The 26,089-nt window shown below is 41.2% G+C and overlaps 1 protein-coding gene across 1 annotated transcript in view; it reads left to right on the top strand.

The window, feature by feature from the left end:
* Window positions 1-4,880: 4,880 nt before the first annotated feature.
* FRMD6 (FERM domain containing 6) overlaps window positions 4,881-26,089 on the top strand; it is a 69,815-nt gene continuing 48,606 nt past the window's right edge. Inside the window, exon 1 of the mRNA XM_032236511.1 lies at window positions 4,881-5,036. The gene's annotated coding sequence lies outside the window, so the exon portion shown is untranslated. The remainder of the gene's footprint in view (window positions 5,037-26,089) is intronic.

A 26,089-nucleotide genomic window follows, 5' to 3' on the forward strand; every position in this document is an offset into this window, starting at 1 on the left:
TTCCAGAGGCTGCCACAAAGAAGAGGGGATCAACTTATTTTCCAAAGGTAAGACAAGAAACAATGGATGGAAACTAATCAAGGAGAGAAGCAACCTGGAATTGAGGAGAAACTTCCTAACAGTGAGCACAATTAACCAATCGAACAGCTTCAGATGTTGTGGATGCTTCGTCACCGGATGTTTTTAAGAAGAGACTGGACAGTCACTTATCCCAAATGGTACTCCTGCGTGAACAGAGGGCTGGACTAGAAGACCTCCAAGGTGTCTTCCAAGCTCTATTCTGATTCTGATTCTCTCTGTCCAGAAGAGTGCAGTGCTAGGAACAGCTAAGATCTTGACACAGAGCTAAGATCTGGGAGAAAATCCATGATTGAGGAAGTCACTGACCACCCATAAGGAATTCTTTTTAATAGAGTATTTGAAAGTATTTTGGGGTTGCTGAACTATAATTCTTAACCTCAATCAGAGAGTGGCCAGTGCTGAGACTTTATCATAGCAGTATCTGGAGGTACACGTTCTTTAACTAAAACATATGAAGAACGGTTGCAGGAACTGGGTATGTCTAGTTTAATAGAAAGAAGGACTAGGGGAGACATGATAGCAGTGTTCCAATATCTCAGGGGTTGCCACATGGAAGAGGGAGTCAAACTATTCTCCAAGGCACCTGAGTGTAGAACAAGAAGCAATTAGTGAAAACTAATCAAGGAGGGAAGCAACTTAGAACTAAGGAGAAATTTCCTGACAGTTAGAACAATTAATCAATAAAACAACTTGTATCCAGAAGTTGTGAATGCTCCAACACTGGACATATTTAAGAAGATTCTGGATATCCATTTGTCTGAAGTGGTACAGAGCTTCCTGCCTGGGCAGGGGGTTGGACTAGAAGACCTTCAAGGTCCCTTCCAATTCTGTTATTCTATTCTAACTCTAGCTTCTAATAAAAGGCAAGATATACAGAACGAGACACTGCTCCAAAGAAATCACTGCAAGTAGAAGTATGCTGGGGACTGCCCCAGCCTTTTCAAATGATGTTTTGTGAAGAAGTAGCATCTACAAGGTGACAGAGAAACAGCAAGATATTTAAATGCAATAAGCGGTACCCTGGGAAAGGCAAGGCTAGATAACTTAACTTTTCCGTGGGATTGCGCTAGTGCAAACATTTATTATACCACAATTGATTGTGGTGGTGATGGGAATTTACCATGCAATGCCTACTCTCCCCCCTAATACATATTATATTGCAGAAACTATTTTCCTCACTCCCTGTGCATAGGATTTTGTATTTTCACTTTGTTGTTGCATGGATGCAATTATGCAAAAAATCTAAATAACATAGGCCAAAATTACGGAGGGCAGCTGATTGTCTCTGTAGAAGACCTTTCATTCTACTTGAGCAGATGTAGCATAGCACAAAGCCCAGGGAGAGTCATTTCAGGCAAATGTTTCCTGAATTTTGAAACTCATCAATACTATTTACCAGTGTCTGCATTTTCTTTACCAAGCTCCTGTATATTATAGTGGTCTGTCCATCTGTCTGATCTATCATCTATCTATCTATCTATCTATCTATCTATCTATCTATCTATCTATCTATCTATCTATCTATCATCTATCTATCTATCTATCTATCTATCTATCTATTATCTATCTAGCTATCATCTATCTAGCTATCTAGCTAGCTATCTAAAATGATGTGGCTCTTTTTCATTCAGATGATGATGGCTGGAGATTTAGCTGTAGGAAGCACTTTGCATTGTTATTCACCTGCATCCTCTTATGGGCCAGATTTCATCATTAGTGAATGTATTCAAAATGCAAACTTTACAGGATCTGGTAGTTACTGGCATTGAATTAAGTGGTCATTCCTTTTAAATCAAGTGCATGCTCATCACGTCTATTCTTGTTGCCTCTATTGTTAACACTACTGGTGTGTATGGATGCTAGCCCCAGTTGCACCAATTAAAGATTTTAAGTTCCAATTATTATAGTTCCCATGCAGTTAGGTAAATAGCCAGGATTTATTTAGATGGTCTGGGAGTCATGTGGACAGACCTTTACAGTAGTATATATTAAAAAACAACAACAATCCCTTTTTACACACTGTAAATTGTTATAATGGAGGGGGGGGAGAACAGATTATCTAGAGGGAAAGAAGAAAAGAATAATCCTAAAGGGAATGCCTAAAAGTTACATATACTTAATGAATCTTGCTGGGTTACAGCCTAATGTTTCCCTCCTTACAGTTCTGTCTATGTTTTGCATAAACTTAGCTTCCTACAAATATATCACTTTTTGCCTTTCTCCATGTACAGTAGAATTACTGGCTTATTCTGCCTCTGGAGTTTACTGCAGCTGTGTTCACACTTGCTAAACCAGTGTTTTTCAGCCTCAAAATATTCAAGATGTCCGGACTTCAATTCCTAGAATTCCCCACAGCATACTGACTGGAGAATTCTGGGAGCTGAAGTCCACCTATCTCAAAGTTGCCCAGGATAAGACCATTGTGCTAATTTATGACCTATGATTTATCAGCTTGCTGTTTGTATGTACACTGAGAGTTTATGTATCGTAGACAAATTCCTTGTGTGTCCAATAAAGAATATTCCTATTCCGTAAGTGCTGCCTTAGAAACTGCAATAGATTTATTCACAAAACACATTAAATCAGAACAAAACTGTTATAGGGTAATGATCTGATTCATGTAGTACTCAAAAACATTATACGGTTTGTTTGTCTTCGGCTTAGCCATAGTAGTTGGTCAATCATGGTTGACAACCTAACTTGCTTTGCAAATGCAGCATTTTGAATCAGTACAGAAAAACACATAGTGCTGAGTTTGGTGAATATCCCGTCCCTTTGCAGTAATTTGTTTTGTAGCCTCACCGCTCAGCTTTTGCCAATGCAAGTCCTCCCTGTGTGAGCAAGACTTATTCTCACACTTATGTTTACAGACTATAACGTAAAATTGCAGTGTTTTATCTTCTTTCCTGAAAGCAAGCATCACTCAACTACATAAGACTTACTTCAGAGTAATAGATTTATATAAGGTTAGAGCGTTCCTCTCAGCATCTTCTCTGCAATAAGGAGATAATTTCAATGTATTAATACTTTAGAGAAAATTAAATATAAAACTATTTTGGTTAAAATGCTTCAAGGTTTCCTCTGGCTATTAAAAAGGCATTCTCACAAAACAATAGCACAAGAAATGCAGTGAAACATAATGTGTTAACAGCCAAAACAGTAAGGCAATTACTGCTCTGATAAGACATTAAAAATAAAATGTAACAAGTGAGGAAGCCAAACATAAAAAGGCTTTATAAAACTTTGTCAGTCAAGGGGGTTTCCCTATAAAGGCTATTCCAGAATTCAGATATGATGAGACCATGGCACCTGGCGTGTGAAACAATTCGAAGAAACTTTTCACCCAATGGTACCACTCTAGATATCACTCATTTAATTGGCCTGCTTCCTCATCTCACGGCTATTTACAAACACGTCATTTAAAAACCATATTGATCATGCTGTTGTTAGTTGCGAAGTGATATCTGACCCATCAAAATTCCATGAACGTTCCTCTAGGCCAGCGGTTCTCAACCTGTGGGTCGTGACCTCTTTGGGGGGGTCAAACGTCCCTTTCATAGGGGTTGCCTAAGACCATCGGAAAACACATATTTTCGATGGTCTTAGGAACCGAGACACCAATTTTATGGTTGCGGGTCACCACAACATGAGGAACTGTATTAAAGGCTCATGGCATTGGGAAGGTTGAGAACCACTGCTCTAGGCCTTCCTGTCCTCTACCATCCCCCAGAATCCATTTAAGCTCACACCTACTGCTTCGGTGACTCCATTCAGCCACCTCACTTTCTGTCGCCCAGTTCTCCTTTTGCCCTCAATCTTTCCCAGTATCAGGCTCTTCTCCAGTGAGTCCTTCCTTCTCATTAGGTGGCCAAAGTATTTGAGTTTCATCTTCAGGATCTGGCCTTCTAAAGTCAGGGTTGATCTCCTCTACGACTGACCAGTTTGATCGTCTTGCAGGAATCTTCTCCAGCATCATAGTTCAAAGGCCTGAATTATTTGGCACTCAGTCTTTCTTATGGCCCAACTTTCACAGCCATCCATTGCAACTGAGAAAGCCATAGCCATGACTATATGCACTTTTGTTGGCAGGGTGATGTCTCTGCTTTTAGTATGCGGTCTAGATTTGCCATAGCTTTCCTCCCCAGGAGCAAGCGTCCTGGGGAGGAACTGATCATATCAACTAATATATCCACAGCTATTATATTCACAAGCAGGTCTACCAACTTGGTGTAACACTCAAAATCACATTCCTTGACAATCAAACTACCACCACCATCCCTAAAGGCCCTTGGAGCACCAGTAGCAAGAGTTCCTCTGAGCACTTGCAGAGTATAGTTCCCTCGTGATTCCATAACAACCCCGAACCATAGAGTTGAGTTCCCGAAGGTTCTTAAGTTTTGGATCGAAGGCGACCATCTCGGACTCGTACACCTTTTCTTCTCAGGCTCGCGAATCCTGCCAGCTGCTGCATAGCTGTGGGTGACGCTCATTCTCCTAGAAGAGAATGTTATGCTTGGGGAAAGGGTTGGTACTAAGGGAGGAAGAGTAGGGGGGGCACAGAAAAAGACCCACCGGGATCGCCCTCCTCCCCCTAACCAAGGGCTAGCTTGGGAGGTTTTGGATCTCAGACGCGGTTCTGATACGTCGAAGGGCAGCGCGCGGTCCGGCTCGCTGCAGCAAGGGAGCAGCGAACGGAGCGCCACGCACCGGCCACCCCCACCAGCGGCTCTTGGTACGGTCCCCAGCTTGGCTCTTTCCATGTGTTGTGATTGAGGCTCCAGTCGGCTCCAGAGCTGGGCGAAGGGAGGAGCGGTTGTAACTGCGAGGGGAGCGCCAGCGGGAACGGGGGGAAAAAAGCCTCCGCAGCGAAGCAGGACCGGGGCTCCCTGCACAGAGAGTGTGGGAAGGAGGCGCGGCGGTACCGCCGTAGGAAGCCGTTCTCCTTTCCGGCGGAGGTAAAAACTCGGCTCGCCCGGCGGGCTGTTTGGAGAATCCCTGCGCCTTTCAGCCGCTGCTTTTTTTTTTTTTTTTGAACAGGAATGCAGAGCCCGGGCCGGGGAAAGAGAGGGGAAGGAAGGGAGGAAGAGCAGGGCGAGCGGGATGGAGTGCTCCCGCCGCGCTTTTCCTGGCCAAACTCGGCTTTCTTTGGAAGCGAAGCGAGCGCAGGGGGCGCCTTCTGCGTTGCGCGTCTGGGGGCAGCGGCGTCGGGAAGGGGCTCCAACTAGGGGCAAGGCTTCTGGGGGGCGCGGTGTCGGCCAGATTTAGGGTCACTCTCCTAGAAAACTTTGACGGCTTTCGATAACGGCCGGGGAGGTGGGGGAGGCTGCCGAAACGACGCGGCGATTCTCGTGGGAGTGGGCTTTCCCGGAAAGAAAAAAAAAAGGGGGGGAGGCCAGCCGATTCCTCTTGGCGGGCTGCTCCAGCTCGGTGCCTTTCGGATGCGCGGACGGGAACTTCTAGCATCTCCAGTCAGCAGGACCATTGGACGGAGAAACTGGGGAGTGGGAGGGGGGATTGCAGGAAGCGCTCGGAGTCTGGAGGCACAGGATTGTCTGAATCTGATTGCGTGGAGGGGGGAAGGGTGGGGGTCGGCTGTCGGTCCAGCAGCTGTGGGCAGGACGCTTTGCTCCAGCTGCAAGAAGGAAGGTTCCCTTGATTTGGAAGCTTGGAATGGTTCAAATCGGTGTGCCGGGATTCGAGTATTATTACATGGGTCTGCTTGAACAATTTTACCCCACCACTCGCCGGGAAAATTGGAAGGGGGGGAGCAGAAATAGAGGCTTTCAGACCATCGCCAGCAATGAGATGCTTACTTTAAACCTTTAGGAGCTGCCTCACAAAAGTTGCAGCGCAAGGTGAGCTAAGATGAACTTAGTGGACTTCTCCACAAACGGCCAGAGCTAGCCAAAAGAATAAAGAGAAAACCCTCCTTTGGCTTGATGGGACCGGAGATGGCCTCCCCTTTAATGCTGGAATTCAACTGCTTCATTCAGTTTCTTTGAAAAGGAAGAGTGAGCTCCCAACAGTGCCTTAGAGTCAGTGTTTTCCTTCCAGAGTGATGGGACTTGAGTGCGTATAACTGTGTGACTGTGTAGACAGAATCAAAATAAGCAGCTTTGTGTGTGCATGATCTAGAATGGCATCCAAGCACCTCATTCTTTTTCCCCTCCCTGAATACTTTTCTCTCCCAACCATGCTTTAATATTTTAGCAGTTTTGTTTTGCGGAGCTCTGGAGTAGTTATCTTCAGGGTAGTCTGGAGATAAGAAAAATGGGTGATGTTGCCCTGAAGGATTAGTACAGACTCCGAGACCGGTCCTACAATAGAGTCCTGGAGGGATGTTTGATAAGGGTGAACATTTACTTCTAGTTGTAATAGGTCCCTATCTCAGAGGAAAAAGCCTGTTGCAGCTCTGCAGTGCTGAGGTTCAGTCTGCTAGGCCATCGGTGGACCATGAGTGGTCTGCAAGAAAATTTTGATGGTCCACAGAAATTTTTTTGCATTTTTACATTTTTTTTTAATGTATTGCACTAAATCAGGGATCCTCAAACTATGGCCCATGGCCCGGATACGACCCACCGAAGCAATTACTCCTGCTCACTGATGGGATGGGGTCCTTCAGGCACCTAGCTTGGCTGCCTGTTTAGTAGCTCCAGTCCTTCCCTCCCTGGGAGTCCAGGCATTTCAGTGAGCGGTACGCTAAACTTTGGCCAGGCTCCTTGAAAGACAAGAGTTTGCATGGGGCCGATCTAGCACCCGGGCTGGCTACAAGACAAACATTCATTCTTGGCCGTATTTGAGATTCCTAGCTGCAATGGACAGCAAACCTATGGTTCACCCAGGGGGCTTCTTTCTGCTAACAGGTGGCCAAGCTAAGTGCCAGAAGGACCCCATCCTGTCACTAATTCATATTAGTGGTCCATGGGATTTAAAATTATGAATTTAGTGGTCCCTGAGATCTGAAAGGTTGGTGACCCCTGTGCTAGGCCACATATGAGCTCTGAAAAGGACACTCAAATACAGTTCCTACGTACATTTCTGTGGAGTCTTTGGTATTCTCTGAGCTTCATTGTTTGCTTGCAAACACTTCTCTACCTGACTAGGTAACATCTTCAATGCTAATAAAACATCTGGAAGCAAATAACTAAGCTTCGAGACCACCAGGACTCCATGGCTCAACCCCTGAGCATAAGTTATTCTCTTCTATTAGTATTTCTGGGGTTTCTTCTGTGTTTAAATTCAAGTTCAACTTCCTGATTGTTGAACTATAAGACTATAGCCAAGTTTGGAAGTGTTATAAATAAAAGTACAAACACTCTTATTTAGCAAACTAGATTGCAGTTAAAGTTTGCAGTTTGATAGCCTCAAAGCAACTGTTACCGTACATTAGCCATGGTGGTAGAGGTTCATGGGAATTGTAGGCCAACTTACCTTGTGTCCATCATATTGAGGGAGGTTAGGCTATTTGCCTTTACTTCTAGAAGTTCGAGGTGGTTGAAAAAAACGGGAGTGTGTTGAGCTCAGCATTAGTCTTAATGGAAATTATTCTAAGTTTATGTCTGCTATAGATCTGCTGATTGGATAAGAGCAACGCATCATCTACTTTAGTTCTTCATCTGATCCTACTTTGCAAGAATGTTGTCACAATTACCAAGCAGTGTTTTTTTTAAAAAAAAAAAATACAGTATTAAGACTGTAGGAGACCTTATAGATTTTAGAAGCAGCAATTGAGGCCTAGATCTGAACCAACATTGCTGCTCTTGGAATAAAAGCTTTAGAAAAACTGCATTTGAGTTCCACTTCACTTTGGCTTCCCAGCATAACCTTTTCATCTGTTGAAGAAATAGCTGTTTCAGTTTGGCATCAAAAGATGTGATAATGTTGAACTAAGACATTCTACAGAGACACCTGGAAAATAGTAGATTAGCCTTTGATTAAGAGAACTGGGTCTGTGCATTAGGGTGTTATTATGCAGACACCAGGTGGGGTTCATCCATCAAGCTGAGCCGTGATGTGTTGAAGATATAAAGTTCATGCAACATCCTAAGCCAAAAACAAGTAAATCTTGCTGTCACTTAGTGCAATGTGTGAACTTAATCAGCAATGTCCTACCTCCTAGGTTTTAATTGCTCGTGTTTCCCCAATTACTCTCATTTGTCAATGGTGACTGTTCTTGTATTATATACATAGGTAGTCCTTGATTTACAACAGTTCACTTAGTGATTGAAGTTATAACGGCACTGAAAAAAAATGACATGACCATTTTCACACCTATATACCATTGTAGCATCCCCATGGGCACATGATTTACATTTGGATGCTTGACAACTGACTTACGTTTATGACGGTTGCAGTGGCCTAGGGGTCATGTGATCCCCTTTAGCGACCTCCTGACAAGCAAAGTCAATGGGAAAACCAGATTCACTTAATGACTATGTCACTAATTTAACGATTGCAGTGATTCGCTTAACAAATGCGGCAAAAGTCATAAAATGGGGCAAAACACGCTTACCAAATTCCTCCTTAGGCATTTTCTTTATAACCATGTAGGGTGCATATAGACAAACCTTTCAAGGGAGGATATTTGACTAATTTTGAGCCCCGGAGTCTGTGTGACAACAGTTATGCTCACGTCCAATTTCTGAAAAGTGTCTAATGGATGGATAGCTGTTGCTGAATTAGGAAGACCTTGCCCCCAGCAACATTGTTCTTGCATTCTTCTGCTCTCTAGGAATTCATTGGTTCAAGGGCTGTCCTTTGTCCTGACCACTGAGATATCTTAGAATTGACATGCAAATTATTATGGAGCGTCAGAAACAATGAAGACTTGCGACCTAACCAGTCAACCTCTCAGTAGCTGAACCCTGACAATATCTCTGCTGTGGAAGGAGGTGGTCTACACACCATTCTTAAGAGAAAAAAATGCAATATGATCCTAACCTCCCCGTGATTTCTGGCCATTCTTGTCCTCGTTATTTATTTAATGAAAATGACTAACCCATCACAATGTCTTCCTCTATTGGCATCTAAAAGTCCTGTGCTATCACTATCTCTGCATTATAGGATATCATATGTGGATCCATAGGCCTTTAGAAAAACAAACAAGGTTATGGGTGGATCTGCCTGTCAAAAGTGTAAAATCTATCTGTGGCCTTTTGTCCGAAAGATTTCAAGTTGCATAATCACAGAAGATTATTGGGACAGTCTAGAAAACTGGCATCCTATGTCTTTCTATTTCGGATGCATAATAGACCTACAGATTGACAAACCATGATTTAGTCATTTACTGCATGAGCCACAATTTTACCCAGCACGCTTACTTAAGCATCCAGGTTGCTCTGCTAAAAGTCAGATCATGGCTGGGGGAGGGAGGAGTGTATATAAAAAGTCTCTTCCAGTGTACAGCTGCTTTGTGAGATTAATCCTATTATCACACAAAAACGGAGAAGCATACCTTATATTTGTTTTCATAAGTGCTACTGTTAAGCATTCTGCCATTACACTACTATTTGATGTACCTCTAAGTTTTCACACAGACTTTCTTGATTGTTGAGAGCTTCAGTAGTATAAAATGTCTGCTATATGGCTTTCTTGCTGCTTCCTTTTGGGACCAGCAATGTGTTCATATTTGTTTTTTGCTCGTGTCTGCATTGCTTTTTGCTGCGTAAGCAGCTCTTTGTGTTCATGGCACGTTGTTCGGGAGAACAACAAGCAACCTGAAAAGGTGGTAAGAAAGAAACGTGAAACCAGGTAGCAAAGGGGTAACCTAAAACCAGAAAGACTGTAGAGAAACAAGCACATTGTGAGTAAACCCTGTTAGAGGTGTACAAGACATTTTGCAGACTGAATGCTGTTTTGAGTTCAAAAATGTTTTTTCGAATTCCAGATACATTTCAAACATAAGACGTCGAACTGTTTTGAATTAGAAATGGGTATTTTGACCATTGTCAGATGATACCTATAAAAATGGTGTTTGGACATTCCTGGTTGGACCAAACTCAAAAGTGGAGCATTTTAATCTTGAAATGGTTTGGCTTCACCCATCTCTGCAATTTATCAGCAATATTGTGCTATATTGCATGGACACAAAGCGCCTCCATTTAGTGTCAAGGTACTGTATACCATGTTCAGTCCATCTGGGTGCATGGGAGTTGTGCAAAGATCCCACCTGTTTCCCCAACTACTTTAGTTTTGCCAGCTTTAGTTTTTGAAGTAATAGCTATGCTGGGTTTATGCATCCACATATATCTTTCTTCTACTTTTTTTCTTTTCAATAACTGAAAAATAGCAAACATCCAGAACTGAATGAAGAATCTAAACTGCTGTTTGCAAATGTCTTATGTTGATGAAATGCCTGTTTCTTCTCTTGCAAGATGTGTTCTAGATGAGTATAGAGAATACTTTTGTGGTTGCTGATGTCATAATGATCTCATTGGCCTACTAAAACATAGATGCATGTATTGGGATGTTCTAAACAGTATCTCATCCTCTGTATTTGTGTGTGTGTTTGTGTGTGTGTGTGTGTGTGTACACATGTTATGTACTATCTGAATAAGTCCATACAGTTTTCTTGGCAGCATTTTCAGAAATGATTTGCCATTGCCCAGAACTTTAGAAAGACTGGACCAATCTCCCCCACAGCTGGTTTGCTGCCTAAGGCAGGACTAGAATTTTAAGATTCCTCAATCTACTCTAGGACCTTACATATTAGCCCAAACTATCTATTATCAGGCAATATTTTAAAAGGCTGAATATATTCAAGTTGTTGTAAGATTTTGAAATATCCAGATCTTTTTTCAGACATGATGCTGCAAAAACCTAGATGGTAGAAGGAAAGAACAGCTGGGGGGACTTAATATTGAAGCTCTGAGGCTTTCACAGTCAGAGTTTTAAGATGGAACAAAAGAAGAATTGCTTGAGGAACGAAGAACAATTGAACTCTAGTAGTGTCTTGGGACTCGGTGGCTCATGACTAAGACACTGAGTTTGTTGATCAGGAAGGTCAGCAGTTTGATGGTTCAAACACCTAGAGCTGCATTAACACAGTGAGCTCGTGTTACTTGTCCTAGCTTCTGCCTACCTAGCAGTTCGAAAGCATGTAAAAATGCTAGTAGAAAAATAAGACCACCTTGGTGGGAAGGTAACAGTGCTCTGTGTGCCTTCGGCGTTTAGTCATGCTGGCCACATGACCACGGAGATGTCTTCGGACAGCACTGGCTCTTTGGCTTTCAAACAGAGATGAGCACTGCCCCCTAGAGCCAGAAACAACAAGCACATATGTGTGAGGGGAACCTTTATGTTTAAGTGTGTTGTAGATTTCATGTGACACTTGGATAACTAGGAAAAGCAAGCACGTACTGTCCAATTCCCCCATTTTTGGAAAGAATTTGTCTCCACTGTTAGATGAGATCCAGGTTTTTGATAGGCAGAGAGTGAAAGGGGGGAAAAAACAGATTGTATATTGTAAGGTTGGAAAAGAATGTGGCTCATGCACTAAGCTGAAAAAGTCAAAAGATACAGTATTAGGTAGTAGTACCTAAGGACTGAAGTAAGAAAGCCCTCAGAGTGAGACTGCTTTATGAGCTGATTCTTCTGGCAATACATTCTTATGTAACTTGGTATTGTCCAGCTGTACTAGCCATGCTGGCTGGGAACTATGGGAATTTAAATCCAGCATACTTAAAACATGTTAAGAGCCAAGGTGGCGCAGTGGTTAAATGCAGCACTGCAGGCTACTTCAGCTGACTGCAGTTCAGCAGTTCGGCTGTTCAAATCCCACCAGGCTCAAGGTTGACTCAGCCTTCCATCCTTCCGAGGTGGGTAAAATGAGGACTCTGATTGTTGTTGGGGGCAATATGCTGACTCTGTAAACCGCTTAGAGAGGGCTGAATGCCCTATGAAGCGGTATATAAGTCTAACTATTGCTATTGCTATACTTGGAAGGGCATTTGCTTGGAAAATGTTGCTGTAGCTCATATGATACTAAGCCAGAGACAGCAGCATAAGGATTGCAGTTTTTATTGAATTGATCAATTATGGTTTTAAAAAGTGAATAGAACGTACAAGCTTAAAATTCCTGTATACCGATACATGTAGAAAAAAAAGTTTCCACTGAAAAGGAATCTCATATTCTAAAGCCAGCCAAGGCTATGTTCATGTGGGCAAAATACATTATTTTGTAGCCGCTCGTTTTAATTGTATCAAAATTATAATACTGACATGTATTTTTCTCTAGATATGTGTTGAACTAAGAAACACATGTGGCTTATATATGTACGGTAATCTCTTCTCCTCTTCTGGCCTTCAGATTTTACAAACAATAAGAGTTGGACCTATATCTTCATTAGAGCATTATATGATGATAGACGGACTGAAGCCATAAATGTCATTTTTGTTTCCATGTTGGTGAGACTCCGGGCCCTTGAAAAGAGGGCTTCGTGGGGTTTAAACGATGGAAGATCCAGATTCTCTGGCATAACTTATCTTTCATCTCCATTCCTTTTAAACCTTACTTTTTAAGAGAAAGTTCTATAGAAGAAGAAAAAAAATCTAAATCTGTAAGCAATTATCTTATTATATGCAAGGCAGTGTTATGAAAGAATAATTCAGACCAGATGTAGAAAATATGTCAATTTTAAATGGTCACAATTCCATTTTATTTTTTACATGTGCTGGAAACTGGGCAGATTTTGAAGACGAAGATAGTTTTGTATGGTTTATTATTAAACTTTGTTTTGGATACTATTAAGGATGTTTTTACTTCCTGGAAAAAGGTAGTTTTTAGCAGGGAATTTTGCCATGTTTTCTTCCCCTCCCCATCTAATAAATTCAGCATATTTGTGTAGCCCTGAACACCAAACTAACTTTGACTTTATGCATTTTTTGGGGATGACCAGTATTCACATTGAAAAATGTGAAGCAATAGCCAATGTAGGAATTAAAGGAACACTAGAAGACAAAATATTAGGACTGCTCTGTTAATAAATTCTTTCTTCTTGAGATGCTTTCTGTCAATACAATGTAGGTCCATCTTTTCTGGGCAGCTGCCCTTGGAAGTTATGGGAGCTTCATCACTTGAGACTTTCAAGAAGAAAGACTTCCAATTTGGCAGAAATGGTGTAGGATCTCCTGCTTGAGGGAAGGTATTGGATGACCTATAAGGTCCCTTCCAACTCTGTTAATCTGTTATCAGATAGTTTTCCTGCTTCCATCTTCTGCTCAGCATCTCATCTTAGGATTTGAATTCCAAGCCTTTGATCATCTGCATTAGCCTTCTTTGTACTAGTTTCAGTTTCTTGAGATCGTTATTAAAATGGGACATCAAATCTGGATACTTGAAGTGGGAGCTACATTAGTAGAACATATTACAGTAGAACAATTGTTTTCTGTGACTTGGAAACCTTACTTACCTTACCTTTTTAACCACTTGCTTATATCAGGGATTTCCAACCTTAGCAACTATAAGACTTGTGGACTTCAACTTGAAGTTGCCAAAGTTGGAGACCCCTGGCTTATATAGTTGATTCTGAATCAACCTGCAGTCCAATACAGCTTTAAGATCTCTCTTCATCATGTAAATGTCCAGTAGACTTAATATACCCATTTTATTTACTTTTTTTAAAAGTGGCTGATGAAAAGCTTCATCAGTTGACTGTGCTGCTGGAATTGAGGGAAGATATTATCCAACACATTTGGAGCATATTAGGTGAATAAGATTGTGTAGACTTCCATAGTCTTTAAGAAGCAAGTCACTACTCCAAGAAGAATGGAAGTTTAGTTTAGGATGGAAATATGACAAGAAGGAAAAAGTGAATAAAATAGGTTCCACTGTGGGTGGATTTCCCAATGTTTCAGATAACTCTCTACACATTTCATTTGAGAGGTCATATCTGTAGAAGCCTTAAGGCTGGAAGCTTTTTAATCTGTTCCATTGTGTATCTCAGATGTCCCTAACTGGAACATGAAACATGTTAATTCCTGTTGGAGTTGACAGCAATGCCTCCATACCCAGAGCAACTGGTAGGTTTGGCTTCAGTTGGGATCGGGGCAGCAAAGAGTTAAAATGAGATCTGATATCTAGTGCTCCTGGCAGTGGACTCTAAACAAAAGAAAAGACAACAGAAGCCTGATGGTGCCATTCTGAGAAGCCAAAGTAATGATCAGGAGGACTTTAAATGAATAAACAGTCTGGTAGGGCAAAGGATGTGATTAGGGAGGAGTGGAACATTTAAAACTGTTCCACAGACCTCACAAACCATTCTGAATTTTCTACTTCCCTCATATGTTGGAGTGCAACAGTTGTAATCTGCATACAATGTGGCATGTCAATTGGGAACAATGAGAATTGTGGTACAACAGAGTTGGATGTTGCTAACACAAGAAAGGTTGATTTATGTTTACTGCTTATGTCATGCAATTTAAAATAGTGCAATGTCAATTTTCCTCCTGATTTTTTCTACCCAGCTTATTCATAAGTTTGTTTTGGAAAGTCTCTATCAAAAAAGAAGAAAATTCCACAAAAAACATTCTCATTGGTGGAGCAGGCATTCCTAATCAGTGGTAGGATTCAAAAATTTTACTACCAGTTCTGTGAGCGTGTCTTGGTGAGAATGGCTTGGTGGGCATGGCAGGGGAAGGATACTGTAAAATCTCCATTCCCACCCCACTCCAGGGAAAGGTTAGTGCAAAATCCCCATTCTCTCCTGATCAGCTGGGACTCGGGAGGCAGAGAATAGATGGGGGTGGAGCCAGTCAGAGGTGGCATTTACGGTTCTCCGAACTACTCAAAATTTCCGCTACTGGTTCTCCAAAACTGGTCAGAACCTGCTAAATACCACCTCTGGTCCTAAAGCATAGATGTCCTATTACCTGCAATCATCTCTCCAGCAATCTGCAGCTTCCTTGGCTTACCAAACGTCAATACAGTTTTCCAGGAGAAGGCACCAAGAGGAAGCTCCTCCCACTAAACCTGTTCAGATTGGGAAGTGTGGACCGCCAAAGAGACTTCAGAATGAAAGTGTAGAAAAGAAGGGAAACAAAAATTAGCACTTGTACTCTCTACCATTTCAACAATAAAATCAACTCAAAAGTGGTACCATGGAAGATTTGAAATAGCATTGCAGGTCCTTCTATGCCTATGCCAAAGATGGAAAATGGAAGCCATTTTTGTAGGAGAAAAATATATATTTGGCTCAACCATAATTTGATTATTAAGTATAGGTATAGAAAAGTGGTTTAATCCTGACTCAAAATAGGTCTCTTTGAGGGTGCACAAAGCATCATCTGAAGGGGATGGTCAAACCAACCTGTCTGATGAAAGCCGTATTGTATCACCAGAACAAAAGCCATTCCCGTTTTGTGTATGTGACATGTTGCACACAGATCCCTAAGCTGTTGATGGAGCATTTTGATGAAAGGCAACAATGAATACAAATATACCATTCTCACTTACTTGATTAATATGAGAATTTATGATAAGTCAGTAAAATTAATTGATGGTAGATCCAGAAAGAAGAAAAAAAAAGTACTTCAAATATTGGGTGTGAAATTCTGGTATGGTTTGTACTCCCTTATCTAGCTTTGTTGAGATTTTCCAGGACATTAGTTATTGTAATTCAGTTCTACATCTATGGCTAAAAAGGGACACGGTGGCTCAGTGGCTAAGACACTGAGCTTGTCAAATCAGAAAGGTCAGCAGTTCGACGGTTTGAATCCCTAGTGCCGCATAACGGAGTGAGCTCCCATTACTTGTCCCGGCTTCTGCCAACCTAGCCTTTCGAAAACATGTAAAAATGCAAGTAGAAAAATAGGAACCACCTTTGGTGGGAAGGTAAAAGCGTTCTGTGTGCCTTCGGCATTTAGTCATGCCAGCCACATGACCACAGAGACGTCTTCAGACAGTGCTGGCTCTTCGGCTTTGAAACGGAGATGAGCACTGCCCTCTAGAGTCAGGAATGAGTAGCACATATGTACAAGGGGAACCTTTACTTTTACCTATGGCTAGTGGTCGAACAGTTTTAAATGACATTTTGGGGCAGCAGCTTGGAAGATTTGTTGCTTTAAGATCTTAAAGGTATTCTGGGAACATCTGGCTGGCTAATTGTGGAAACATATTTTCTGGATTAATAGACTCTTTGTCTCATTGGAGTTGACACACACTTCTAATGATAAATTGCCTGTGTTTAACACGACTGATTTGGAAACAGTCACTTGCTAATTCATCTGTGGTGCATAAGAGCTGCATCTAAGCAGCCTAGCACACAATCTAACAAAAGTGGCTTTCTTCTAAATTTGTGCTGAAGGTACTATTGTTTTATTCCGCTTCTAGGCTTCCCTGGGGCATTCAGATGGCCACTGTGGGAGACAATACCTGGCTTGATGATTTCAGTCACTGGAGCTTTTCATTACAAAGGAATTGGGGGAGAAATTAATAGCTTCCAGTTCCTATCTCTGTACTGAGCTCTAAAGCTTGAGAAAGTAACTTCACCCCAAAATGAGAGGAGGGTTTTGCTTGCCAGTCATATTTTGCAAGAGAAGAGAAGATTGTACAAACAATGTTTCTTTAAGATCCTAAATAAAAAGTGTTCTGTGACATCATCATGCTTCCAGGCTTCCTCATTCCTCCCCTGTTTTATTAGAGGATACAGAAATGTGGAATCCCAGGAATGTAACTACTGTGTTTCCCCGAAAATAAGACAGGGTCTTATTTTTGGCCTTATTTTCAGGGAGGTCTTAATATTTTTGAGTTGCGGGAGGTGGCCAGCGTGGTCACCTCATGGCTGCTGCTGTGTTGAAATATTTTCGGAGCGTGTTTATTTTTGATGGAGGGCGTATTTTAGCTCATGCGCTCAAAAGCGCATTGGGCTTATTATCTGGGGAGGTCTTATTTGGGGGAAAATAGGGAAGTTTATTTATTAGACTATAGGCAGGCAACTAGATTTTCACTAGAGGTTTTGGATTCTAAATCCCATAATCCTTGCACTCTGACCATGCTAGCTGCTGTCATTGGAAGGTAGGTCCAAAATAGGGGATCATCACATTGCCTACCTTCTGTAATCAGCGGCTACCAGCAACCCATGACCCTTGGATCATCATTTCAGAGAGACTTCCTTATCTAAATAGAGACATAGAATGACCAGAGGAGGGCAAAAAATCAGTGGGAGCAACTTTCTTCCACCTTCCCCATTGACTTTCCTTGTAGGAAACTGACAGGGAGCTTTGGAAATGATGATCACATTACTGTGACTGATCATGGCCATGTGGTGACACAGCAACACTGAAGTGGTCACAACTGCCAAACTTCCATCTTGTGGGAGTCATGGATCCCAGATTTTGAACACATTCTGTAAGTTAACTCATTTGAGGTATGCTGATTTAAAGAGAGTTGTCCTGTGATGCACTATTTCACCCGATTGAAGGTACACACAATTGAATAGACACCAGTTTTAATAGCAGTATGTCCATTTGAGTTTTATCAGTATATAAACTATATAGTCAAGGCTGTGGTTTTCCCAGTTGCAATGTATGACTGTGGACATTGGACCATAAGAAAGGCTGAGCGCCAAAGAATTGAGGCCTTTGAACTGTTCTTTAGAAAGCCAGATCTGAAGATGAAACTTAAATACTTTGTCCACCTAATGAGGAAGGAAGGACTCACTGGAGGAGAGCTTAATGCTGGAAAAGATTGAGGGCAAAAGAAGAAGGGGGCGACAGAGTATGAGGTGGCTGGATGGACTCACTGAAGCAGTAGGCATGAGCTTAAATGGACTCCAGGGAATGGTAGAGGGCGGGAAGGCCTGGGGAAACGTCGTTCATGGGGTTGTGATGGGTTGGACATGACTTCATAACTAACAACAACAAAGTATATAAACAAGGCAGAAATCCCAGGCACAGTTAACTTCTCTGCCAACAATAAGACAAGATATACTTTGCTATTAACAGGCATGTTTTCCTCTGTTTGTATCCAATAATGTTGTTACAAGATGAAATATATAATTGGCAAGGCAACTTTTCCTTCCACCACACATCCCTTAGATATGCTCCAGAGATTCTGATGCCATCTCCAGTAAATTTAGAAGTAGAGGAATTTTCAGGGGAAGAGAAAGGGCAGGAAAGGGAAGGATTTGGCCTTCTATGGGTAAGTTTCATGTGAGCCCTGTGGAACTAGAGTTGGGATGCAGGGCCAGTTTCTAACTGGTTAGGATCCATTTCAATATGTTATAAAATTAACTGTTAATAGAATGACAGCAGGTAATTGTCTGGGCAACCAGAGAAGATTGGTTTGACAGTGTTCTTCACCTACTTAGCAAGCTGGAATGAAAGAGGAAGTTTTTTCCGAATATTCGTGAACTGGAATAGGACAGCAACAGGTCAGCCATTGGGAACTGGCTGGAATAGGACATGGCAACTGGGTCAGCCAATGGGAACTATTTGGTGACTGAGAGCCATGCCAGCCAGCTTGGAGCCTGGACCTGGTTTACCTATGTAGCTCTGAGTCTGTGCAAGAGAACTAATCTTGTCTGCAACTCTGATTCAAAACTGAAACTGTTCTCTGCTGTTCTCTCATCTGCCTGTGAACCAGCTCTTGGTATTGTATATATTACTTCATGTGTTATTATGTATATAAAGAAGTTAATGAATCCTGCTGAATCGGTTATCTGTGTGTGCTTTCTGGATGTGACAACTCTGACAAGTTTTCTACACACAAAAATTTTCTCAAAGGAAGTTTGAATCATCTGATTTATTCTCCCTCCTTCTTGACTGCCTTCTTGGAGGCCAGATCAGCCATCTTTGCTGGCTGGCAAATATTTCTTACCTAATTGCACTGAGCACATAACTGCCCTGTTATCTCATAGCTTTGTGGAAGGACAGTATGTCATCCTGAGCCCCACCCCTGTCATATTTTCTCTCATGCACATGTTCTGAATGCTTCTGTTTATTTCTGGAAGGGTTTGGTTTTTTAAAAAAAAATATTGTTGGAAATGCTTCTCTCCCTGTCCCCAGAAACTCTTCTACAGGCAGATCCTCTATACTGGAAGGAAACTGCCACTTGGCTAAGATTGGCTCTGGTTTCTATCCTCTCCAGATCTGGTATCCAGTAGAGGATGAAATTCTAAGGAGGACAATAACAGTTTGAATGGCAACTTTGAAGGCCAGACAACAATTGCACAAATAGCCATTGTTCCCCATAATCTCCTTTCATTTTACATAGTGCAATGGTTATCAAAGCAGGGGCTGTGGGAATGGGGAGACCTCATGTTTGAAGGCAGTCCCAATCAATGAAACGCTGCCCAAATCTCTCAGGTGGGTCAAAATATTGCTAGAGTGCCAAATCTTGCCTCATTTCAGTCATTTTGTCTGCAAATTTCACTTAAAAATCTGGCAAGATGTCATGTTTGGCGTTGTTTGTGTACAATTTATCACTTGAAATTATTTGACAGCAATTCCTAAGGCCGAAGAAGAAGGCGCATGATACCTACAGTGCTTTGATGGGCACGTACGGTTCTGTACGTTTAATTTTGGAGAGGTGCCATTTGGAGGCTTTTAAAACCCTGATTAAGAAAAATGGTTTACTAAACCTCTTCAGGGCTTTACATTCCTTTGCCCAGAGGTTCTAGAATTGAGTTTACTGACTTTTGTACTTAAGTTCCTTGTGTCCCCAAGAAATGACAAAACATTTCAGTCATGACCTGCTGATATGATTGCATCACTGCCATTGGAGTTAGGAAATTAGAAATTAGTATTAAAAAAACACTGTGTGTGTGTGTGTGTGTGTGTGTGTAGAGAGAGATACATACATACATGCCTGCCGCACTGTCAGGTGTAATATCAAATGTATTTTAGATGCTTCTATGGAACAGTAAACAACTTTCCCTTAATTAAAAGCATGCTACAGGTGATGACTAAGCTGACACTGATTTTTTATTTATACCTATAGGAGTAGAAAAATATGAGCACAGAAACATGCAATGTTGTCATCCCTCTTACAGTCTCACAGGGTGCAATCTAGCAACAGCTACACCCTCCAATTCTCTTGCATGTGTAAATTGGCTTTCAGCTATTATAGTGAACTTTTGCAGCTGCGCTCCAAACAGCTTGCCTTCAATTAATTGGAGGAAGGACTGGCTACATTCACAAAGCATACTTATCCTTTGCTCATTTACTTGTGGCTTATTCAATTAAGCCAATTGTTCAAGTTTATCCACAATACCCTGAGTTGCAAATAAAGTTTGGACTGCCCTTGAGATTTTTGATCATGAATGTGGAGCTAGAACAACAGAAAAGTGATCAGAAATTTCTTGATTTCTTAGTTGTGAAATTACAGTAGCTTAGTGGTGAAATTACAGCTAAAAAAAGGATCCTATCTTTCTATCATTGCAATGAGTCATCACAAAAGCTTAATGGTGAGGAGCTTAAAACCTGTATTAGGAAACCCTTTTGAAAACCCTTCCCAATTCCAATTTAACTGCAAAGTTTTAGGACCAATCAGTGGAAAACATCTGGCCACCAGTTTGCACTTGAATGGCAGGAGTACAGTTTGAATGCTTGTCCTTATACTAATGGTTATTACAAGCAAGCAAGCTGAGGACATGAGTTGGAAAGTGCAGTAAACAGTCCATCCTCCCATAATTGCTTTTCTTTCTAAATAACATTCCCAAGAATGCAGAGCCAAATTCTTGCACAGCATAACTGGGTGGCTTCTTTGCTGACATTTACCACCCAGATGTCTCTTGATGTTGAATATTTACGTGTCTGTGTCTTCTCTTACCACTGTCCCAGCCTTTATAAAAGCTGCATTGGAGTGTTTTAGGATTTCCACCATTAATTCTGTCCTTCAGACTTCTGGTCAGTGTATGTCACTTTCCTGCATGACAGCCACATGTGGCATCTGTAGAACGGGATATATGTGTGTTATAGCTGATTCTTGACTTTTTTTTAACTGAAGTTTCCATTGATCAAAGCCAGACACCCTGATTTGAGACAGATATTGTCCCCAAACATCTGGATTTTTAGAGAAGACCTTTCCTCTGGGCTCTTTCACTCCAGATGCTTTGGGGAAAGGAGCCAAACTATGGGAAAGAAAGGTATGTAAGTCCTGTACCCCCATAGTGAAATTCAATATTTTTTTACTACCATTTCTATGGGCGTGGCAGGGGAAGGATACTGCAAAATCTCCATTCCCACCCCACTCTGGAGCCAGCCAAAGAACTGGCCAGCCAGTTCCCCAAACTACTCAAAATTTCCACTACCAGTTTTCCGGAGCCTGTCAGAACCTACTGAATTTCACCCCTGCTCTACCCTATCTGTGCAAGCCAAAAAAAAATTCTATATTTTTACGCAGTCCTTTTCCATTTTAATTTGTTCTTTTTTTCTCCCTTTTTTTTTTGACAAATGGGACTCTTCATATATTTGATTATGGTATCTAAATGGCTATTCTTGGGTTGTTTTTTTACTGGTTTAATTAGACTGTGAAATGATGTGAGCTGGTTTGTAATTGACTGTGTGGTTAGGGTGGGGTTTGGGGTGGCAATTTATGCATCACCTAAAACGAGGACAAGAAAGATGCCACTTTTTATAACATCTACATGTGCTCATATAGATGGAAATAATTACTAGCCATTAAATAGGAAAGGGCATTAATTAAACACAAATGGGTAACAATTATCTTATTTTAATACAGGCATGGACCTACAGGTCAGCCTCCTGTTCTTCCTTGCAGTTCTTTATTTTTAAACTGGATTTTAGCCTGGAAAGCTTTGTAATAGTCCTCTTTAAAGTAGGAAAAATTCTTTTTAAAAATTAGATATTTCCTGGTTGGGTTACAAAACCATAAAATAACATTCTGAATAATACAGATATTACTTCAAGTATATAATTGTAAAAATAATAAAACAAGGCAGACAAAATGTCTATGGAGATTCTCAGTCATCCAGATCATAGTTGTCTCAAAGATGCTTTTTCAATTGGACTGGTTTTTTTTTCCTTGAGAAAGAAGAAGACATTTTGATTCTTATCCAAGAAGCTTCATCAGTTGTCATTTGTCAATTATCTTTAAAATTAATACATTTTCCCTTTTAGAATGGTTCTCCCATCTTAAATAAATGCTCATTCTATTTATGTTTCAATATCAGAATCAAGGGGAAAAGGTCACAGCCTCTGTTTTCATGTACTTACAAAAATGCTGAGTGGGTGGATTTGGATGATTGATTAGCTGAACTTTGATTAATCCTGGGGGCTGGGGAATTCTGGTAGTTGAAGTCCACATGTCTTAAAGTTGCCAAATGGGAAGAACACTGATATAGAGGACAACAAAGGAAATTCAGGTTTTTCCATTAAGCTGAATTGTCTCTTTGGAATATCACAACATGTATGGTGGTTAGAAGGTTAAGCCACCCACCTCTCTCTTATAACATTTCTAGAATCCCACTCCTACATGGCATTGAGCTTAGAAGATCTATTGGCGTCAGTGAAAGATCCCCCCCCCCCCAGCCCTTGTCATTGGATAGGCAAGCTATTCAAGGAGACTAGCGCATGGAAAGAGGAAGATTAGCTTTTATATCCTTAGGGAGGAAGTTTCTGGATGAATCAGAACTGAAGGAATAGCAATAGCACTTAGACTTATATACCGCTTCACAGTGCTTTACAGCCCTCTATAAGCAGTTTACAGAATCAGCCTATTGCCCCCAACAATCTGGGTCCTCATTTTACCCACCTCGGGAGGATGGAAGGCTGAGTCAACCTTGAGCCTGGTGAGATTCGATCTTCCAAACTGCTGGCAGACGGTGATCAGCAGAAGTAGCCTGCAGTACTGCACTCTAACCACTGCGCCAATGTGACTCATAATAAATAATAATAGAATAATAAAGAACCTCATTATGACGCTCACCCGCCCCACATGGCAAATTGAGATCTTCTGTCTAGGCAAAGATATTTTGGAGGAAGCCAAGGGAATGTCAAGGGAAGTTGTTCCTTTACTTTTAAGCACTGTTGTGCTGGAAGGGATAGGAATTTTTTACAAAACTCCGCAGTTATGTAAGAAAAGTATACCTATATACTCCCATGCACTGCAACCAACAGAAATGTTATATGAGAGAGCAGGATGGATTAGCTCTCTGACTGGCATACATGCTGTGATATTCCCAAAAGATAATTCTGCTTAGAGAGGGAAACCCAAACTTGTCATGTATACATTATCAGTGTTTTCCAAACTTGGCAACTATAAGATATGTGGATTTCAACTCAAAGGAAATTAATGTAAGAGTTGCATTTATGTCCCTGCTAGATAATGAATGCATTTATTAAATAAACTTTTTAATTAATGGGAAATCAGTGTTTGCATAATTGCCACAGGAAGGAGACTTTCTGTATGTTGCAATACATGGAGATGTAGTAGTTATCCTTTTCTTCCATAACTGTGGATTTTTCTTAAAATCTCCCTTCTCTTCCTGCACAATAGTATTTAAAAGTAGATAAAATGTTCCCTTGGCATCCTTGGATTTCTGCAAAATATATTTGCCTAAGTAGTTGCCTTATTGGGCAGGTGGGGATGTCATAGTGAGATCATTATTCCTTCAGTTTTGATTTATTAGAGACTTCAGACATGAAGAAACAAATAATTTGATAATTTTTATTGTTCATGTTCTGAACTAAAAGCATTAAATCCTCCCACTCTCCCCTCTCTCTCACACACAAACATAATGTACATTCATACCTACTACAGTGTGTGTAGTAAGTCTCTCTCTCACTCACTCTCTCACACATACAATGTACATTCCTACTTACTAAAGTGTGTGTAGTAAGTCTTTTTCACAGACTCTCACTCACAATGTACATTTCATACTTACTACAGTGTGTGTAGTAAGTCTCTCACTCACTCACTCTCACACACACAATGTACATTCATACTAATTATAGTGTGTGTAGTCTCTCTCACTCACTCTTTCACACACACAATGTACATTCATACTTATTACAGAGTGTGTAGTAAGTCTCTTTCACTCTCACACACACAATGTACATTCATACTAATTATAGTGTGTGTAGTAAGTCTCATTCACTTATTCTCTCTCACACACAATGTACATTCCTACTTACTACAGTGTGTGTAGTAAGTCTCTTTCATACACACAATGTACATTCATACTAATTATAGTGTGTGTAGTAAGTCTTACTCACTCACTCACTCACTCACTCTCACACACAATGTACATTCATACTTACTACAGTGTGTGTAGTAAATCACTCACTCTCGTACACACAATGTACATTCATACTAATTATAGTGTTTGTAGTCTCACTCACTCACTCTCTCACACACACAATGTACATTCATACTTATTACAGTGTGTGTAGTAAGTCTCTCTCTCTCTCTCTCTCTCTCTCTCTCTCTCTCTCTCTCACAAACATACACACACACACACACACACAGTACATTCATACTTACTACAGTGTGTGTTAAAGCTGATCCAGCTAGGCTTCGGTATCAGAAGAATTGAAGCAGGAAGTTTACCAGGCATTGTATTTCATTCTGTGTGGTGATTTCAAAATAGTACACTTTTCATTCCCTTTTATCTGCCCCAGTAAGGCACGTTCAGTTCCATCTTGGTACTTTACATAGGTCTCCTGGCATTTTTATGTTAAGCTAACCCACATCCATTTCATATGCGAACCACCTTCCTTTGAAAACCATCTCTTGAATCTTTGTGGAGATCTTCCTTTTGATTCTTCTCAGAGTATAAACTATTCCAGAACAAATGTTTCCTTTTTTTTACCCTATCTCCTGTATGCCTTTTCATGCATCTCAATTCAAACCTTTGCACAGACACGTAGCACAGGCAGTAACCGCAGAATAACACTCTGGTATTTAATAATTCTGGTGGTATTCCCATAACATTATCAGAAGCGATAGGATGACAAGCCAAAGCCCTATAAATCCAAGCATTGTAACATAAATGGATACAAGGATTGAATCTTGGATCTTTGGTTTCCTCGGTTGCAAGTACCCGTAAAAGTGGCAGGGAACAGGGCAAGCTAGTTTGTTGCCATCTGTCACCAGTTGTTAAAAAGCAGGATTAGAAAGTGCTGTTTGAAAACAAATCCAGTATGGTGCACGCTATACTGATTACAAGACCTATTTTAAATTCTGAGGAAGCCAGGCTCCTAAATTTAACTTAAAACAGGAAGCAAAATATACTTTTGGCACAAGCAGCACAAGCATCAGCAGTTGTGGTCTCTCTGCTTAGGAGCCCTTTCCAGAATTTTCTGTAATCCCTGGGGATCAGGCAAACATTTTTCCATGGAGAGAGCAAAATGTTTTGCATGGCGTGTGGCAACAAGAAGCCCAGCTTCTCCCTAACAAAATAAGTCTCAGCAGCTTGGAGTTGATGCAATAGAGAAAATGTCGGCAAACTTTCCAACCCATTTTTGTGGTGATGGCTTTTTCTGTTGCACTGAGCCCAAACGGAAGGGGAAATGCCATCAGCTGTGTGTAATGTATATTCCCTGAGGTTATTTCAGGTGGTTCTTAAAAAGGAAGGCTGAGTCTTCAACTATGTTGTTTGAAGTTATCTTCTGGAATCTGGTACCTTCCTGATGTGTTAGATTTCAGCCACTGACCGTGATAGAGATTCTATGAGCTGACATATAAATCTGAAAAGTAATAGCATATTTTTCAGAGTATAAGACACACCTTTCCCCCCCCACAAAAAAGGGCGAAAATCTGGGTGCATCTTATACACTGAATACAGCATTTTTGGCCTCCCAAAACCCCACCCCTTTGCAAAAATAGCCATGCATAGCTTTTAGGAGGCTTTCAGAGTGCTCCTGGGGGCTGGGGAGGGCAAAAATGAGCTAAAAATGGGCCATTTTGTGCTCATTTCTGCCCCTCCCCCCGCCAGCCTCCAGGAGCACTCTATAAGTCTCCTAAAGGCTATGCATGCCTTTTTTTTGGGGGGGGGGGGAGGTCTGCAGAGTGCAAACATTTTTTTTAATTTGCCTCTTCAAAATCTTT

This window comes from Thamnophis elegans, chromosome 1 (genome assembly GCF_009769535.1).
Source record: "Thamnophis elegans isolate rThaEle1 chromosome 1, rThaEle1.pri, whole genome shotgun sequence".
Lineage (NCBI taxonomy): Eukaryota > Metazoa > Chordata > Lepidosauria > Squamata > Colubridae > Thamnophis > Thamnophis elegans.